The 14,775-nt window shown below is 39.7% G+C and overlaps 1 long non-coding RNA gene across 1 annotated transcript in view; it reads left to right on the forward strand.

Moving 5' to 3' along the window:
• LOC144992205 (uncharacterized) overlaps window positions 1–11,287 on the forward strand; it is a 97,321-nt gene extending 86,034 nt beyond the window's left edge. The window contains exon 2 of the long non-coding RNA XR_013656081.1: window positions 11,170–11,287. This is a non-coding gene — a long non-coding RNA (uncharacterized LOC144992205). The remainder of the gene's footprint in view (window positions 1–11,169) is intronic.
• The last annotated feature ends 3,488 nt before the right edge of the window (window positions 11,288–14,775 follow it).

Genomic DNA, 14,775 nt, shown 5'->3' on the forward strand with positions numbered 1-14,775 from the left:
CAATGAAATCTATAACACAAAGGAAAATGCACCTTTTATTGCAGATGTCAGTCAGATTTATCATTGTTAATAACATTTCTTTTGCTAATTTTGTAGGTTTGCCCACAAAGAAATTGACAGTCTTTCAACTTAATGGCAGGTTCTTTGAACAGTGAGAGATAGAAATTAATTAATAAATGTATTTGCATTTCATTGAGGGAAATAAGTATTATACTCTTGCCAGAAAGACTTAGTACTTTGTGGCAAAACCATTATTAGCAGCACAGAGGTCAGAAGTTTCATTGATGAGCAGGTTTCTGCACATATTAGGAAGAATTTTGGTCCACTTTTTCTTTAGAAATGACTTCTAAATCTTTTTTTTTTTTTGTGGTTGTTGTTTCAAGCTTCAGCTCTTTCTATAGGTTTAGGACTGAGGTCTGGAGACTGGCTGTTCCACTCCATGACCTTGATATGCTTCTTCAGCCATTCCTTGGTTTCCTTAGCTGTATGTTTTGGGTCATTAGAAGACCATTCCACGAACCATTTTTAAGGAGAAGGAGAGAAGGAGGTTCTCAACCAGTATTTGACGGTAAATGGCTCCGTCCATCCTCCCATCAACACAAAAAAGGAAAACTGTGCAGAAAAACACCCCCGAACCATAATGTTTCCACCTCCGTGCTCAACATCTTGGGGTCACAGGAAGCATTTCTTTTCCTCCAAACACAACAGGTTGAGTTGATGCAAAAAAAAGCTTGATTTTGGTCTCATCTGACCACAGCACCTTCTCCTAACCACTCTCTAAATCATGAAGGGCAAACTTCAGGCGGGCCTGCACATGTGCTTTGTGTATACTTCAGTCCCATGTTGGAGAGTTTGGAGTCTGACCTATTGACTGATTCTGTGTACAGGTGTCTTTGATTATTTAAAGTGCTGTGCTTCTCTTTGAGAGTGTCCAGCCTCCTGAGAAAGAGGAAGAGGAGGAACGTTGATTATTAATTTAAGCTTTTGGTTAATTTACTGAGGTCAACTTTAAGGCATTTTTAGGTAAATAAAAAACCCACCTTTTTCACAATGTTTCAATCTGTGGCTCGTTTTCAAACACCTGGTCCACCCCACATATATGGAAAAAGTGAATATTTTCAAGCGGATATCTGGTTTGAGGGGATAATTAAGTTCAATTTCCTGAGTGATTAATATCAGTAGATGGAGAGCTGAAGAGCAGGAAGTGAGTGGGAGTCCTTTAAAATCAGACTGATTTTAGAGAAGAACCAACGCTGTGCATTATAAATGATTATGGATGGCTGATGGCTGTCAAGGGCAGGTATGCTTAAGAATGTTTGCATGAAAGTCTTTCAGCAGAGTGAGCAACCTTTGAAGATTTAGGGCACTCCTTCTTAGAACTGTCAAAGAAACTCACCCGCAGACACACGGGTGTGTCCTCTGAAGCAGTACACACATCATCAGGCTGGGGATCAGGATGCAGCACAGTCGTCTGAAGGCATTTGGGATTTCAAAGAGAAAAAGCTTCATTAGGTTAAATCAAACTGAGAAACAACGAAGCAGCAACTCTACTGAGCCTCATTAAATATGAATAATTAGTAAATGCTATGTAAACAAACACGGTGGCCCTCTTTGACACCAGCATTCAGCTTTATGTGACTCTGGAGAGCAGAAGCTTAAAGCTCTGCCGCTGCGCCTCAGAGGTGCAAAGCACCAAAACAAAGAACAACAGTGAAAAATGGCAAAAATGAAGGTGCAATTGCAAAAAAAATAAACAATAAAAAAAAAATCTTCAAACTGGGTTTCTCTGGTTTTTTCTCTCTGATGCCTGCTTTCATTTAGTCCAGATCATAAAAACAGAACTGTATGTTGGAATAATCAGTTTTTTCTAGATGTGTGAAACAACAATCATTGTTGATTTGGGAGGTTTTTGTTGCATTCTGATATAAATCTGTAAGCTGTGATGGTTTTATTTCTGTATAAAAGCACAGATTCATCAATCACATCCGCTGTCACTAGCAAACGTCTAAAACAATGGAGGCAATGAGGCAGCCTCAGTGCAGGTCGCTGAGCGCGCACAGGTGGTGTCCATCATGTAAATGCACAGCCCTTTCATGTGTGACACTGACACAGTTTCCCTCTGGGGAGATGTGAGAAACAGGCGCAGCGGCGACATCAAGTCGTCACAGGTTCGTATCAGCGTCGACCTCGCGTGTGATTCTGACACGGCAGCGTCTCAGCCCCCACTGCCACTGTCTTTGTCCCCCATCACACCCAGCCCTACATGAATTTTAAATATTAAGAAGAGAAGAGGTTGCTTTGACTGTGGGACAGCGACGCTGACAGTGGAGGGAAGGCGGAGGGTGGACAGTTCAGTGAACCTTTGAAAACCAAAACCATCTCTGCAAAGATTCATGCTGAGATTCTAACTGAATTTTTAAAAGCTTTTAAAAGCATTAATGAGAAAATCCCATCAAAAGGTGACCTTATACCAATGACTACCTTACACTGATGACTGAATTAAAAAACAACAACACATTGTTTCTAGCTTTGTTTGTCTTACACTTGGAGCATTTTAAAGAATTGATGAGTTGAAGTCCCGCACCGATTATTGTTTGGTCTATTTCAAAAGCATTCCCCGTGGGGGGTTTTTTAAAACAAAGATTATGCCATTTTTATCCAAAATAAAAAAAGCTAGGACTGTTGGTGTGGAGTAAGCCTGCCCCTAATTCCTGACATCCTGTTTACTGTTTTCTTCTGCCAGCTTACAGCCCCTCACACCCCCAACCTAACATTACTGGTGCAACAAAAAGGACGAACAATATCAGAGCTATCCAGCTGTAGAGTTTTTAGCCAGACACCAGCTCAGACAATGAAAACAAAGAAGTACAGGGATCTTGATTTTCATTATATACTGCATGTCCTCCATCATCAGGAAAATGCCACAAGAAATTGTTTAAAACACCAAAGACTTTTTCATTAGAGAAGATCTTAAAAAGTCTAGACAATAAGAATCTCAACAACAGGGAGAGAATGACTGATACCCTAAACGTTGACATTACATCAATGCAACCAGAGTTGTTGGTATTTGTGTTCCTCAAGCATGCTGCATAACTTCAGCCTGACTGTTTACTATGGGATGCAGTGGTTCATTTTCCTCACGATTCGGTTCAAACTTCATTTTCGGGTCAAGGTTTTGTTTCGGTTTGATATGATTTTTGTATTCCAGAAAAACAACAACAAAAAAACGAAAAAATCAGAAAAATGCTCTTTTCTAATTTGCTAATAAGCAAAAGACATTGCCAAAAACCTTTCTGTTGTTATGTAATAAAGCGATTTATCATAATTTCTTTAATTTTATTACGTGTGTTTGACACTTTCAGCGTGACGTATGCAGTTGAGATTAAACTTTTCACTTTCCCCACAATCGGGTTTTAAACCGAGAATTGTGGCATCCCTGCTGTCTACCAGTCTTGCCTCCATCATGGAAATGAAGAAGTGTTTTGCAGTTCCCCAGCTGAGAGTTTGGTTCCATTTGGTATTTAAATGGGTCAAACTGTGGTGATTTATTCATGCTCCGTGTCTTTAGCGCTACTGAGCTGGACAGTCAGGCTCCAGGCTCACCCCTCTGAACGTAAACGCTTCCCACTTTGATCCTTTTTCTAAATGTATAAAATACACGTGGATCATACGGTGTTTCCTGGGCATTATCAGACACATTTACAACAGAGTATCAATAACTGAAGCTTTTGCATGGCTGAGTTGGAGTTTTGGTCTTTTTATATGTCTTATTGTCAGAAGAATATCTTTAATCCTTTGTTCACTGCGGGAAATTCATTTCTGGTTTTATGAGAGAAGCTCTTTACATTCATGCTTGGACACACACACACACACACACCCCCCCCCCCCCCCATCTGGGACAGAAATGCTCCCATCCAGGGAGCCTGGGGGGGGGGTCAAATAAATGAATACTTGCAACTGGCTCTACAGTTTACAAGTACCATTGAGGATCCCACATTTCTTACTGAAAAGGACAGTTTCTTTCACTATTACCATCACATTTTCACATTAGTCAAAGTTGGTTAAAAGGATTATGTTTTCTTTATCCTACAGAGCCCTTAAAGTCCCAGATATATCATGTTTTTGTCATGTGTAAACAAATGAATGACTTGTGCACACGGAAGATACAAGAGGTTCCATTTATGTGTATTTAAGAATTAAAGCAAAAAGGTTGTGCAAAATCCAAATTAATGTTGCAGCTTTTGTGCTAATGCACTGTTTCAACAAGACAGACCGAAAACACAAAGCAAAGCTTTTCTGAAAGTTTTCTCATAATCTTTTGTAAGCTTTTCAATATGTGCACGAGAAACATTTCAGGACTATCAACACTCTGAATTATTCCTTTTGGATGTTTTGTGCTGTTTTGAGCATTTATTTGAGTGTTTGTGACCATTTCTTTGTATTTTTCTTCAACTGAATGCTTCATATATAAATTTTCCTTTTTAGTCCAACAATTTTTCAATAGCCTGAGCTTAATGATTACTTCTGATGTTTTGTAGCCAAAACAATTTTTCCAACTCAACCAAACTGTATCAGGAATGAAACCAGATTAGAAATGATAATGCAAGACGACATAGACAAACAATATGTGTGATTTAGTTAAAAATAAAGGGGTTTACAGATGAAAAAATTATTCAAAGCCCAGCCACCCGAGGTGTAAGGAACAAAGAGATTTTTAAAAATCCATGTGAGCAGAACTCCACTTGCTTTGATGCCAGTTTCCTCCATCAACGGGCTGGTTTTTCTTTTGACAGATGTAAGTGGTACCCAAACCTTCTCCTTCTCCCTTTGAAAGTCTGCTTTATCTCCTTTCACTGACTTTCAGGTCACCTGTGTCGACAGGTGGGACAAAAAGAATGTGTGCCCTCTCCGTTGCACTTAAACATTAAAAAAAAAAATCCTCTCTAACAAACACGTACAAGGGCACAAAAGCTGCTTTGTATTTTTTCAGTCCCAGGAGGAGTGGATGAGGAAAAGAGGGGATGAAGAGCAGAATGAAAGCATGAAGCTGAAGTGTGTGGAGATTCTTCTCAAAGATCTTCTAACAGTGTCAAGAGGGATGAGATTCTTATCGAGGTCAACACACAAAGGGCCAGCTCCATTACACAGACTTTAGTGGTATTTTTAAAAATGTATGTAGCTTTGTGTCACATGAAAGTGTCTTCCACTTTGTGCTTCCCTTTTCCTTTGTTTACACTGTGACATTGTAACAGCCCTCAGCTTTAAATCTGTATTTTTGTCCTAAATTTGTCATTGTGCCCATTTGAGTACAACTTTTAAAAGATGAAATAGCACTTTGTTCTTTCTTTGCTCTTCTCAAAAACTTGTTATTCCTAAAAAAATGAACAGAAAATTATTTTATAAACCAGAGGTGATCAAGAAAAATGCTTTTACTTCACTTATCAAAAATCAAAAATCTCTCTTGAAGAAGCTCCCTTAAATGTGTCGCACTTCTATATCAATAAACATTGTTTTTAAAATATCCTTGTGGCATTTTTCTGATAATGGAGGACATATGTAAAAAAAAAACTAAGCTTAAAATGACATTTCTGAGTATTTCTTTATTCAAATTGTTGTGAATCAGGAGCAAACAAAAAAGAGCTTTTTTTGTGACGTAGAAAACACGCTGGGCGGGCCACTGGATCCCTTCTTCCAGCTCAGAGACAAATTTCTAATGAACTCCTGCTGCTCTGCAGAAACTATGTCCCAGAAAACAACATAGTTTTTTATTTTTTTTATTTTAAATAAAAACAACATAATTGTAATTAAAAGACCACTGGGGACTCTTTGAAAATAGATCAAAGGAGGATGAGCGTGGAACTCAAAGCCTGGTTGCCTCAATCCTCAACAATCATGGACCAACCAGAACCACACTGTTCCCTCTTTTTTTTGCTAAACTGATGATTCTGCTCACATTTTCATTCCTACAAAAATGCACACTTTGAAAACAGATTAATTTCCGTTAAAAAATCAATAACTAAATTCTTTTTTAAAAGGATAAAGAGAAGTGATGATGTTCTAAAGCTAATTTAGTGTAGTTGTAAATATATCTAGTATAAGTCAGATTTGAAATACTTGAAAACAAAAGACCTACTTGATCATTTTGATTCTGGTCAAAAATTCAAAGTTCACAAACACGTTTTTTGAAAACTGTCACATAATTTCAGGGGACTTCAAGTGATACGTCTTGAAACAAAAAGCTCAAGTTCTAAATTCTTTGGGATACTCCATAAAGAATTTTCTACCTTTTTGTTTATTTTTACAAATCTTTTGACAAAATTAAAACTTTTAATTTAATTCATATAATTCAGCTAAATTAATAATAAAAAAAAAAACTCTTGAAATTACACTTGTTGGAAGCAGTAACACGTGTTTCCAACGTTTCAATCAAATCCATCTACAAGTGCTGGGTAGAAAAAAATATTCAGCAAGTGATCACATGTACACTCCACCCTCTCAGCAGGCTCATTCCAACACAGCAGACCAGATGGTCCCTTGAGCCCCCAGTTTGTCCATATTCATGAGATGTAGTTTGACCCCATCACCCCTGAAGGGCTGACCTCTAACATGGACTCTTTAGGGCATCAATGGAACATGGAACAGAGCTAAGGGAGAAGCAGCAGACGCAGCCACCCCCACCCCGGCGTGCAGGAGTGAGTGCCAGACCCCTCTGAGTGAAGACGTTTGGAAATGAGCAGCAGAGTGATCCCAGGCCTGGAGAGCTTTCACACGCGTTCCCAGGCTTTGACGGGGCGTTGTCTCTGGAAGGGAACATCTGTCCCGGCTGAGTCCCTCCCACTGGAGGGTGGGTGGGGTTGAAAGTGCAGCAACAAAGCTAAAGAATCAGACTAATCATGTCATCAGTGTGCAACAGTGTTTCAATGAACTCTGACCTGCTGGCAGGATGTTTTGCTTCAGCAGCAGCCTGAGGGATCATTTAATGTGCTCATAAATACAATTCGATTCAGTTCAATTTTATTTATAGAGATATTACAACAATAGTCGTCTCAATGAGCTTCATACTGGTAATTGTATAAGAAGATGAAATCAGTCATAAAATATAGTAGGGACTGGCTGAACTAAACTGAACAGACTAAGCACCCTTGCCCTTAGACCCTCCTTCTCGGTAATCAAAATTCCTAAAACGCCGATTCTGGCTCTATGAAGCATCATAGATGCAGAGAAAATAATCACCCTATAATGCTGATTAATTACAAATTATAGGACAAAGCATTAAAATTTTTCGACAAAGACAATCAACTGATAAACCAAGGAACCTTTAAAGCAAAAAGAGCCATTTGGTCCAGTTTCTTACTGACTAAACTCCAACAAAGTCACTGTCTAAATAAATAGTTTTTTTAATGTTTTTGTGACCATTAAGCCATTTATTTATAAAACGTGCCTTTAAATATTTACAATAATTGAATTATTTTAATTTTTCTTTGTATAATAATTTCAACTACTTTTTACTTCTGAAAGCAGCAAATGCAAGTTCCCTTAAAAAAAATACTCCCTTTGTCAAAAAGGACCCTCCTGCTGCTGCAGATTTTCTTGATTAAAAATGCAAGAAAGTCATTTCAAACATGGCATTTTCTATCATCCTAACATTGGTGTGCCTTTATTCTTTTTGTCCTTTTACAAAAAAATACAAACATGACAACATTGGCGCAGTGTCAAATTTTTTAAACAAATCTGTGTGCTTTAAGCTTTTTCTGATAGTATACCACTGTTAACCATTCTATTTTTCAGTTATGACATGTTAAATTCTAAATATAATTACAGACCCATTATTTAATCAAAATGTTAGTATTTTTCTTGACAGTCAAAGATTCACAATGGAGGGATGAAGAAGCTGCTTCTGTCTACAAAGCCTCAGGTTGCAGAAGACCCTTGAGCCATTCTAGTCACAATATTGCCTTTATTCTGTTAAAAACATATTTATTGTTTTAAATTTGTTTGTGCTACTCTTTTGACCTGCACAAGTTGTAAGACATGTTTCACAGGAGAAACAATCTAGGATAGACAGCATTAGGCCTGAAGGCTGGCATTAAAAAAAAAAAACAACAAAAAGCCCCAAAGTCCTCCTGAATGTGACACAGTTTGTCTCTTGGGTTTTATTTTTTAACCTCATCTCCTCTGTTTTCTGTGTAGGCTGGCTGTAGTTCTTCCTGGAGGGCACCGCCCACTCACCTGTGGTTCACCGTGGAGTGATGTTTGCATCCTGCCAACACTTAGAATAGTTGTTTGTGTAGTATTTCAGTTTCGCTGTTTGAGACCCCAGTGTCAGTGCTTTCTGATTTAGATAGTGTTCGCCTGCCACTTACACCATTATCAGGAATGTGTCATCTGTATTCTTGCTTTGAGATTTGTCTTGGATTTTTCCAACCTCAATTGAGGCTTTTGGTTTTAAATTTTATATACCTGCTTAAGCTTTCTGACTGATCTTTCCTGTATCTGGATTACCCTGCAATTCTTTGACAAAAGGAACTGTGATGTGATAGACAAAAGTTCTGGAGAGGCAAGAAGTAAACCGATTTAGTCACAAAAACTAAAAGAAATGTTCATAACTTTAACCCAAAACCATTTTAGAAGACTGCAATATGGTGAAAAAGAAAAATATACTATGATTGGGAGAAATAAAAAGCCTCAAAAACATCTAACCAGGGGGGTATTCAGACTGGACACATTTGGTTCACTTAAAGTGAACCAGACTTTGTTTCCCCTGATGGTCCAAAACAAGTATCCAGTATTCCTTTCAGTATTCTTTCTCTCGTTGCTTTGCCCCACCCTTGTAGTTCCTGGCCGATGACTGAAGAGATCTTTAGTCACATGATTTTGTTAACAAGCATTGTTAACAAGAAATGTCCAGTTGAAAGGCAGTCTGAATAAAGACCAAGTGCAAGGTTCAGGACTCGATCTGGGCCAAATTAAACGGACTCGGTCTGGAGCAAGGGACTTTTCCAGTCTAAATAAATCATAAGGAAACATTGAGCCCATGGATGCAAATAACAACTGAAACAGACAGCTTGGGGTGTTTTTTGACAGTAAATACATTTCATAATTTTATTGAAAATACATAGATGTTACTCAAAGTTTTTCTCATTGAAATGCTGGGTGTTGTTTCTCATTTAAAAAGTCCTCTGCAGATTATTTGTGTTCTCAAGATTCAAGATTCAAGAGGTTTTTATTGCCATATTCTGCGTAGCTACACAGAGTAGGAATTTGTTTCGGTGCAAATGTGCAACATAAAACAGAAGAACAGTAAGCAACAAAATTTTTACACAATGGACAGAACAAAAATATAAATAGAGTCAGTAGTGCAAGGAGTGTCAAAACAGTGCAGACTGAGAATGTTCAAGGTGCAGGTAGTGGGCTGGTGACTGGTTGGACATTGACGTGAAATTTAGGGGGGGGGGGGGGGGGGGGTTACAGGGCGTTTAAGAGTCTGACTGCAGAGGGAAAGAAACTGTTCTTGTGTCTGGAGGTTCTGGTCCTGATGGACCTTAGCCTATTTATTTGTGTTTGTGTTCTTATTTATATATATATATATATATATTTATATATATATATTTTATATATCGCTTATTTGTGTTCTGCAATGTCAATACAACACTTGAAGCCAAATTGAACCAAAATAACCAGTTGCTGTTAACTACAAGCTACTTACTCCCATGGAAAACCAAAAGGGATTGATTTTATCCGGCACTATTTGACCACAAATGTTTATAGTGGTGCAAAGTAGAGATGGACCAAAGACGATATACCACAGCACATCCATCTGAGTAATTGGCTCTACAGTGCAGACAGAGGAAGAAACTTTGATTTATGGGACGTGAGAGTTCACTTTCTGGCTTTATAAATATCTAACCTGGTTCATCTTCCTACACTCACATCCTAATTCAGAGTCCATTTTCCAATTAAAACTCTTAGTTCATGATCTCGCTTCTGACATCCTGCATGTGGCTTCCAGCTAATTGATAGAAATCTTAAATGCGGACACTTTGTGCGGCCCCTTGCTGATAGCTAAACCTTCATTTGTACTGTTTTGTGTCGCATACAGGAGAGAAACACAAATGTGCGGCCCCCAGGGTGTTGGTAGTTTTGGCAGCCTAAAAACCTTCCTGGCCAGTTTGTATAAGCCGATTACGTCCCACCCAGAGACAATTATTTAACATTTTATGAGCACTTAACTACCAATTGTCTGCATAATAGGTCGTAATTCTGCTATTATAGAACAGTGGGCTCTCTCTTTAACAGGGGCATCGATGGTTTTAGCCTCTCTTTTGTGTAAACTGTGCCCCTAGGAGTAGTCTCGCTAATGTGGCTTTCCAGCATTAAACATGGAGACAGTATGACAGTTCACTGTAATTTGGTCCAGAACGTGTTGTTCTGCTGCCATCAACGTCTCTTATTTTCCACACAATTTAAAGTTTTGCCTCCATTAATGGATTTTTTGTCATAACAGGTCAAGAGAGAGCACAACTGCAAGCATCATTTTGTTCACTAGAAGGACCACAAAGTTATAACATCAAACAACAGGGTATTTGGAGAGAATGTGACTTCAGGCTTTCTCATAGCGATAGCAGTGTTTACGTGGTCTCAATTCAATTCAATTCAATTCAATTTTATTTGTATAGCCCAAAATCACAACAACAGTCGTCTCGATGGGCTTCGAAGTAAAACATGAAATCAAAAGGATCACGAATACAAAGAGTTCAATAGAAAAATACTAAAATGAACTAACAAACTGACTAAGCTATACTGGCATCCCTGCCCTTAGACCCCCCTTCGCGGTAAGGAAAAACTCCCAAAAAAACCGGATTCCGGAAAAAACGAAGAAACCTCAGGGGTGCCCACATGAAGGAGGGATCCTCCCCCAGGACGGACAGGCGATTTACCAGAAATCTTAGAGAAGAATTAACTTATCTAAATCTACAACTACATATATAAAAGTCCAGCAGACGAGCTTCATCCAGCCGTGGTTATCGGGACAGTCAAAGGCGCGAGTCGAGCCGGAGACAGGAACCACAGCCAGGTGTAGGAGCAGGAGCAGAGACGAGGTACTCGGTCAGGTACAGAGCAGAGACGAGCCAGAGATGAGCCAGAGGCAGGATCCACAGCCAGGTGTAGGAGCAGGAGCAAAGGCGAGGTAAACGGTCAGGAACTGGAGCACGGATGAGCCAACTGGAGTCTGGAAGCACTCCCACTCCCCAGGAGGGGAGAGGAAAAGAGGGACAATACATGAATCGCACTGCACCAAACAGAGGCATGGAGAACTAAATGATAAATTATGATCAAGAATAGAGGAGAGGAAGGGTAGAAGTAAAAAAGGAAAGAGGACAGAACCCCAGTGTACCATAGTTACCCCAGCTTCAACTTCTAGCAGCCTTTTAAAAGAAATAGTTATTATTAAGTTTAATTTAAACAAACTAACATTAAGTTAAATAATCTCTGAATACTAACTAGTCTGACAATAAGCCTGTCCAAAGAGGAATGTTTTCAGTCTAACTTTGAATGTAGAAACTGAGTCGGCCTCTCTTACATGAGCTGGGAGTTTATTCCATAAGACAGGGGCTTGGTGGCTAAACGCTCTACCTCCAACCGTACTTTTACTAATTCTAGGAACCACAAGCAGTCCTGCATTTTGCGAGCGAAGTATTCTGATTGGTTGGTAAGGGACTATGAGGTCCTTAATATAGGACGGGGCCATTCCATGTAAGGCCTTATAGGTTAACAGGAGGATCTTGAACTTAATTCTAGAATCAACTGGGAGCCAATGGAGCGAAACTAACACAGGAGTGATGTGATCTCTTCTGCTGGTTCCAGCTAACAATCTAGCAGCTGCGTTCTGAACAAGCTGGAGACTTCTTAAGGAACTCTTAGGACACGCTGCTAACAAGGAGTTACAGTAATCCAGCCTCGACGTAACAAATGCATGGATGAGTTTTTCAGCATCACTCTTAGAAAGTATATTTCTGATCTTAGCAATATTCCGCAGGTGAAAAAAGGCAGTTCTACATGCCTGAGATATGTGAGCCTTAAATGATAAATCCTGGTCAAGTAAAACCCCAAGGTTTCTAACTGTGGAATTGGGGGCTATACTCAGAGAGAGCGGATTATGTCAATGTCTTGGTGAGTTTGGCAGAATCCACTTTCTGCCAAATGATAATACAGTAGAGAAGGAAAAATGAGATGGACAAGGTTAAGAAGGAGGAGGGAGGGATGAAGGGCTGAGGAGTGAATATGAGTGAAAAATGAATGGATGGTGCCTACCTGCAAAGAAAAATAAACAGTAGAATGATTAATTCACTAAAAGGTTTATAGGATTTATCAGACATTTTTGTCTTGACTTTTTAGGAGGATAAAGAGAGAGAACAGGCACTCCTGACAGGTGATCAGAGATGGTCACCAGGTCACTAGTTCTGCTATAAAACTCAAAAATTCAAAGAACCATTCATGAAAACTGCTTTTTGCAGATGATGTTGTCCAATTGGTTTCATTGAGCCAGGACCTCTAGCATGCGTTGGAGCAGTTTGCGGTTGAGTGTGAAGCAGCTGGGATGATGGTCAGCACCACCAAGTCTGAGGCCGTGGTTCTTGACTGGAGGAAGGTGGGTATAGGTAGAGTGCTCCTACTCCAGGTGGAGGAGTATACAGTAAGTATCTTGGGGTCTTGTTCATGAGTGAGGGAAGATCGGAGTGTGAGATGACAGGCGGATTGGAGTGGCATAATTTGAATGCGGTCCCTGTACCAGTCCGTTGTGGTGAAGAGAGAGCTAAGTCAAAAAGTGAAGCTCTCAATTTACCGGTTGATCTTAGTTACAATAAATAACAAGTTGGTAAGTGGCGTTTGCATATATATTGCTTTACCACCTTCTTAGAAGGCCCAAAGCGCTTTACAGGCATAGTCTCTGTTACGTTCACAAACGTACAGGTCTAGGGCGGAGGTGTACGTAACATAAACACACAATGAGGAACTTTTAAAGATTTTATTGAACGTGGAGATGGGGAGGTAGGGACAAAGGTTGGGCCAAAGGAATGAAATTAATAGAACAAAACTCAGCCTGGCTATCAAAGCGCTAAAACTAAAACAAGAAAAGAAAAGACTCACTGCCTTATCTATAAAGTGATGATAAAACATACAAGGGGTGGCACCAACCAACTTACCTAGTGTGTCTAACAGAACGCAAGCTGCATGAGGTGTACAGGGTACCCTGTCTTACCTGTCCACAAACCTCCCACAATCTCCAACACAGCAAGCTCAAAACATTCATCTGGTAGTGATCCAGGAAGAGCTTCCTCCTCCAGTGGTTCACAGGAGCTTATATGCAGGCCTGGTGGCTGGCTTTGGGGCCTGATTGTGCAGCTGGTCAGGTCTCCACCAGGTGTCTTCACTCAGCTCGTTAAGCACATGCAGAGGAAAGAAACAAAAGAAAGACATGAAAAACCCCTGCATGTAACAGTCTCATTCACCCACACACACACTGATGGCGGCTCCGCTGCATAATCCTGTGTTCACACACAGATATGCGATTGACGCAAGTTCACGAGACCCAAAAAAAGAGTTTAAAAAAATTGCTCCCCAGACGCTTGTGGGAGGAGCAACGGCCAAATGTATTTAGCCTAATCGCTACATGGTGCAGTGTTTGTGTAAGTCTTATCTACGATGCACAGAATACACAGCGGATGTTGAGAGATCAGATTCCTTTATTTTGAAGAAGAAGTGACCTGGGAGAGGGAAGTTTTTGCTAAGACGTCTGTTCACGCAACCCGATCCTAGAAAACAGCGAACGAGTTCGCCTTTCAGGCAGCCAAAAACTCTGCAAAACTCTACTGCAAGAGTTTTTGTCTGACTGAAAATGGATTGATGGATGAAAACTTTATTGACATACAAACATGATTGGTGGTAAAGCTCCTGAATCTCTTTGGATCATATTTTATAGATGAAATGTTAAATTCTGTAGGACAAAAACTGGTTTTAACCTCCTTATGACTCCTACCAAACACATTTAAGGGTTTATCAGATAAATTCTTACTTTAGGATTCTTTTAGATTTTGAGTCATATTTTTGATCTACATTGATAAACACTCGATTTTAGATAAAATCACATCCCAGACATTTCTACTGGTGGCAGAGATGCACCTCAGTCATCAAAGGAAGAGCCCTTGAACTGGCTGTGACTCTTTACTAATGTAATTGTGTGCATCTGTCCATGCTGACACTTCAACCCTGAATCTAATTCCTCTCTTAGCGGGATCAAGGGCTGTGCTGTCGATATTGCACAGATGGTGAGGGAACATTAAGATCCACGCAGCCATTTAGGGCAGTTGACTCATTACCTCCAATGGAAAACTGGGGTAAATGGAAGGAAGAGCAAGGCAAAGAGGCAGCAGATGATCCCTCAGGTGTGGGTACAGGAGACGCTGCATTAGCCTCATAATGAAACACATGGGAGCCTGGATGAGCTCTTAGAGTGAAATCGAAATGGGATGAATTTTGTGATGTCTGGGTAAAGCTGTAAAGATCTCATCTAAAACAAATGTAACATACAGAAACAAATGCTAATAACACAGGAGTTTGTGAAAAAAGTCTTAATAGTTTTGTCAGCGTTGTTGCCAATTGACCGCAAAACCTCATTAAGCTCCCATGGGGGATTTAACCAGTGTGATCGTAGAACACATGCTTTTTTTCCCCATCTCAGTTATTCTCTCAGTAAACGTTCCAGCGTTTACCAAA

Source organism: Oryzias latipes, chromosome 5 (assembly GCF_053564925.1).
Source record: "Oryzias latipes strain Hd-rR chromosome 5, Olatipes_Hd-rR_3.1".
NCBI classification, from domain to species: domain Eukaryota; kingdom Metazoa; phylum Chordata; class Actinopteri; order Beloniformes; family Adrianichthyidae; genus Oryzias; species Oryzias latipes.